At 40.4% G+C, this 5,694-nt stretch overlaps 1 non-coding gene across 1 annotated transcript; it reads left to right on the top strand.

Moving 5' to 3' along the window:
• Nucleotides 1-788: 788 nt before the first annotated feature.
• Nucleotides 789-904, top strand: LOC135530293 (U5 spliceosomal RNA). Its single transcript, XR_010453829.1, has one exon. It is a non-coding gene; the product is annotated as a U5 spliceosomal RNA (small nuclear RNA).
• The last annotated feature ends 4,790 nt before the right edge of the window (nt 905-5,694 follow it).

Here is a 5,694-nt window from a genome sequence, read left to right as displayed (position 1 = left end):
ATCAGTCAGGAAGTGAAAGCTTGGTCGCAAATGGGTCTTCCAAATGGACAATGACCCCAAGCATACTTCCAAAGTTGTGGCAAAATGGCTTAAGGACAACAAAGTCAAGGTATTGGAGTGGCCATCACAAAGCCCTGACCACAATCCTATAGAAAAGGTGTGTGCAGAACTGAAAAAGCATGTGCAAGCAAGGAGGCCTACAAACTTGACCAGCTCTGTAAGGAGGAATGCGCCAAATTTCACCCAATTTATTGTGGGAAGCTTGTGGAAGGCTACCTGAAACGTTTGACCCAATTTAAACAATTTAAAGGCAATGCTACCAAATACAAATTGAGTGTTTGTAAACTTCTGACCCACTGGGAAAGTGATGAAAGAAATAAAAGCTGAAAGAAATAATTATCTTCTATTATTCTGACATTTCACATTCTTAAAATAGTGGTGATCCTAACTGACTTAAAACAGGGACTTTTTTCACGCTCTAATGTAATCCAAGGCAAAATCAGCACAAGAGTGTCACCTACTGACAAGATTCACTAGTGCAAATTCAACTGCGCATGCGTACGACGTTACCCATCATGCACCTGACGTGAAATAATGTTATTTCTTTACTATCATATTTTAAAACAGGAATATATTTATACCATCCTAATACTCTGCAATACATGGTTATGACTGGACACGTTGAACAGGGCACGAGATTTGGTTCGGGGTGCCGATATTAATATTATCGCTATAGGGAATGTCATGTCCGTGAATCCCTGTCCAGATTGACTTTTTCGAAACGTAGTACACTCTGGTTTCTCTTCATATCGCATAAATCTTTCGCCTTTTACTAAAGATTTCCGTGGAGAGGAACAATATGAGTATTAACTAATTTTTTGATGCCCTGTTTTACGGCGGGGCTTCCTTTCATTGTGAAAAACAAACTAATGACGTTATATTTGTTCGAGGTGGTGTCGTTTCCAGATTGTCTGGATGATTTACCCTCAATTTGGATCCCAAGTAGTGATGGGTATTCCGGCTTTTTTCATTGAACCGGTTTGTTCGGCTCAGCTCACCAAAAGAGCCGGCTCTTATGGCTCACAAACGGCTCTTTTGAAAAATACATGTTTTCTATTTTTTCAAGTCAAACAGTTTTCGATAGTTTGACTATGATTGGTGTTAAAACTATTCTAATTAAATTATTAAGTGAAATCATACTCTAGCTTAACCACAATGTATTTAAAAATGCATTGGTTTGTTATGAAAAATAATACTATTAAACATTTGAATTTAAAGTATAACTTTTTAATGTGTATAGGCAAAGGGGCGGCAGGGTAGCCTAGTGGTTCGAGCGTTGGACTAGTAACCAGAAGGTAGCAAACCCCCAAGCTGACAAGGTGCAAATCAGTCGTTCTGCCCCTGAACAGGCAGTTAACCCATTGTTCCTAGGCCGTCATTGAAAATAAGAATTTGTTCTTAACTGACTTGCCTGGTTAAATAAATACAAAAGTGCATATAAATCTAACCATTCAAAAGGGATTACAATCTGAACAGCAAAATAGAATATTGCACCATATCAAAGAAAAATAAATAACAATTTGCAAATCTGCAGCATCCCACAAATTGAAATAAATGTAAGAAAGAAGGATGCTATTACACATGTGCATTTAAAGTATAACTTTTTAATGTATATAAACAAAGTGCATATAACTATAACATTTCAAAATGAATATAATCTGAACAACATAATAATAGAATATTGCTCCATACTTTTTAAACCTGGGGTCAAGTGCCGCGGTTTCTGATAGCAACTGATTATATTCCATTCTGTGGAACTTTCTCTTCATTGATGGACATAGGGTGTCCATCAACTCTGTCACATGTCCTGTCACATTTGCTTCTCTCTGGCGGCTAGTTGTGATTCGCTGCAGACTCTTACACGGGACTATCATTGTTGAGGATGTCACATAGTTCAGGTTCATGCTTTGTCTACTGATACTACATTCTCATCTACTGCTCATATACATATATAATACTGGATTAAATAATGATGTAGTAATAACTGCTTACTGTACCTCTCCACTGATCTCCACAGTGACCTACTCAAAGGGTTCCAGGACTCTGCACATCTCCTCCACCACCTCCCATTCCTCTTGGGTCAGAGCATCAACAAGTGCATTGACAATGGCCAGGGTAGAGATGATGGCATCATTTGACTCAAGAAACCGTTTCAACATATAAAATGTTGAATTCCACCTTGTAGTGCAGTCTTGTTTGCACCTCAGCTCAGGCATCCCCATCTGGCTGAGTGGATAAATCTCTATGTGTGCAGGTGCTGGCTCCACCACTATCACTAGCAGGCCTACTTAACTGAGTGGATATATCTCCATGTGTGGAGGTGCTGGCTCCACCACTATCACTAGCAGGCCTACTTGACTGAGTGGATACATCTCCACATGTGGAGGTGCTGGCTCCACCACTATCACTAGCAGACCTACTTGACATGTGCAGTTTTGTCACACAATACAATGACACAGATTTCTCAAGTTTTGAGAGAGTGTGCAATTGGCATCCTGACTGCAGGAATGTCAAACAGAGCTGTTGTCAGAGAATTGAATGTTCATTTCTCGACCATAAGCCACCTCCAAAGTCATTTTAGAGAATTTGTCAGTACATTCAACCGGCCTTCGCAGACCATGTGTAACCACGCCAGCCCAGGACCTCAACCTTCTTCACCTGTGGGATTGTCTGAGAATAAAACCCTTTTGTTGGGGAAAACTAATTCTGGCTCCCAAGCGGGTGGGCCTACGCCCTCCCAGCTGCACCCCTTCCCAGTCCATAGAATCCATAGATAGAATTTATTTCAATTGACTGATTTCCTTTTGTGAACTGTAACTCAGTCAAATCTTTGAAATTGTTGCATGATGTGTTTATATTGTTGTCAGTATATTATAGTATAGTAAATGTTATGTTCCATATGGTATTTCTCAGAATGTCAGTGGGATAACGTCACGCCAAAACCCTTAAGGGACCTAATGGGAACCTCGCTGAATGTCCTCAGGACGTCCTGTTTGCTGGGTTAACTTTGGCACGTTGTACAATTTTGGTTTAAAGTTTGGTTATGTGTTTAGGTTGACGTTTTAAGTCTTCTTCCACTTCAATAAAACTTTAACACATGATGTGTGTAGAAAAAGTCTGGATTTTATTTTACAATTTTCAGGCAAAGGTCTACCCAAGTCCCCACCAAAATATTCCCCAACACACCAGAAAAACCTGTGCCACTGCAAATAAAAAGGAAGCAAAATACTAAAACGCAGCACAAGCCACCAAGTAATGATGGCAAGGATGACTCTTTACAACGTAAACCAACTCCTTATTCTTGATCATTGCATTTGAGAAAGGTCATACAATTTTTAAAACAATTAGCATGATGTTGTCCAATCTTTTATTGGTCTCTCCCATGGCTTAACCCTGGAGCGTGAGGGCTCGGAGTCTCCTTCTGCCTTCTTAATTGAGGATCCCCTCACCCAAATCCCTGCAAATTATCAAATCAAGCTTTATTAATATAGCACATTTGAGACATGAATGCAATTCAATGCTATTCACAGACAAAGCAAATGAAAAACAGTAAAAATAAAAATATTTACTACAACGAACTAAAGAGTAAAAACAATCCTAAGGAAGAGCAAAGCTAAAAAGGTGTCTTTTAAGATGTCCACAGTTTTCACCCCCTCAGGTTCTCTGGCAGGCTATTCCAGAGACTGGGGGCATAGTAACTAAAGACTACCTCTCCATGTCTCTTGGTCCTAGGCTTTGGGATAGTTTTAAAGGTCAGTGCCAGAGCACCTGAGGGACCTATTGGGTGCATAACTCAAAAGCAAGTCTGGTGACACAAACCCAATAGAAGAATCTTAAAAGGATCTACAACTCACAGACAGCCAGCAGAGACTTTCACACCAGTGTAATGTGCTCTCCGTCTGGTCTTGGTCAGTAACTGTGCTGCAGCACGCTGTATGTTTTGCAGTTGACCAACAGCTTTCTAGACCAGATAGGAGAGCATTACAGTAGTCAAGCCTGCTTGTAATAAAAGCATGGATGAGTCTCTCTGTATCAGAAATGGTGGCATCTTGACAATGTTCTTCAGGGTGGTAAAAATGTATTTTGGTCACAATCCTAATGTGTGATTCGAAATTGAGTTTGGAGTCTAAAATGACAACTAGACTTTTTAACTGGTATTTTATCTTTATTGCCCATGATTTAAAATGTGTGGACAGATTCTCTCTCTGTGCTTTGGCTCCAATAATAAGTGCCTTTTGTCTTATCTTGATGTAGCTGGAGGAAGCAGCCATCCAAGTATTTAAATAACTAATACAGCCTCATCAGAATACAGCTTTATAAGAACGCTGCCAAGGGGTACCATATATAATCTGAACACTGCCGCACCCCAAATCTAACCTTGTGGAACGCACACATGTGATATCTAGTTTTTCTGAGTTATGTTCACCAAGGGTGACAAAATCTCTGGACCGGTTAAAAAGGTCCTAAACCAATTTAGAACTGGACCGGAGAGGCCAACCCACCTCTCCAGTCTGTCCAGAATGCAGCACCTAAATCCAATAGTAGGACAGAAAGCTGTTTGGCATCTGTGTTGGCTCTAAGACAATGTTCCACTTTAACCAAGGCTGTCTCTGTGCTTGGGTGGGCACGAAAACCAGATTGGTATTGTTTTTTTAAAAATACAGTACAAGAATGCAGCTATTTGAAAACAATTTCTCAGGAATTTTGCTTAGGAATGGAAGGTTTGAGATTGGCCGTAAATTGCTTAGAGTTTAAGAATCTAGATTACTTTTCTTCAGAAGGGGTTTCACCACAGCAGACACAAGTAATTTTTCCAACAATTGTTTACAGACAGATTATTTCACTTATAATTCACTGTATCACAATTCCAGTGGGTCAGAAGTTTACATACACTAAGTTGACTGTGCCTGTAAACAGCTTGGGAAATTCCAGAAAAGGATGTCATGGCTTTAGAAGGTTCTGAAAGGCTAATTGACATCATTTCAGTCAATTGGTGTACCTGTGGATGTATTTTAAGGCCTACCTTAAAACTCAGTGGCTCTTTGCTTGACATTATGGGGAAATCAAAAGAAATCAAAAAATTGTAGACCTCCACAAGTCTGGTTCATCCTTGGGAGCAAACACCTGAAGGTACCACATTCATCTGTACACAAGTATAAACACCTTGGGACCACGCAGCCATCATAACGCTCAGGAAGGAGACGCGTTCTGTCTCCTAGAGATGAATGTACTTTGGTGCGAAAAGTGCAAATCAATCCCAGAACATCAGCAAAGGACCTTGTGAAGATGCTGGAGGAAACAGGTACGAAAGTATTTATATCCACAGTAAAACGAGTCGTATATCAACATAACCTGAAAGGCCGCTCGGCAAGGAAGAAGCCACTGCTCCAAAAACTGCCATAAAAAAAGCCAGACTACGGTTTGCAACTGCACATGGGAACTAAGATCGTACTTTTTGGAGAAATGTCCTCTGGTCTGATGAAACAAAAATAGAACTGTTTGGCCATAATGACCATTGTTATTTTTGGAGGAAAAAGGGGAGGCTTGCAAGCCAAAGAACACCCAACTGTGAAGCACGTGAAGCACGGGGGTGGCAGCATCGTGTTGTGGGGTGCTTTGCTGCAGGAGGGACTG

This window comes from Oncorhynchus masou, unplaced genomic scaffold (genome assembly GCF_036934945.1).
Source record: "Oncorhynchus masou masou isolate Uvic2021 unplaced genomic scaffold, UVic_Omas_1.1 unplaced_scaffold_13183, whole genome shotgun sequence".
In the NCBI taxonomy this organism is placed as follows: Eukaryota; Metazoa; Chordata; class Actinopteri; order Salmoniformes; family Salmonidae; genus Oncorhynchus; species Oncorhynchus masou.
The sequence above is the reverse complement of the archived record's forward strand: the minus strand, read 5'-3'. Positions and strand labels throughout refer to the sequence as shown.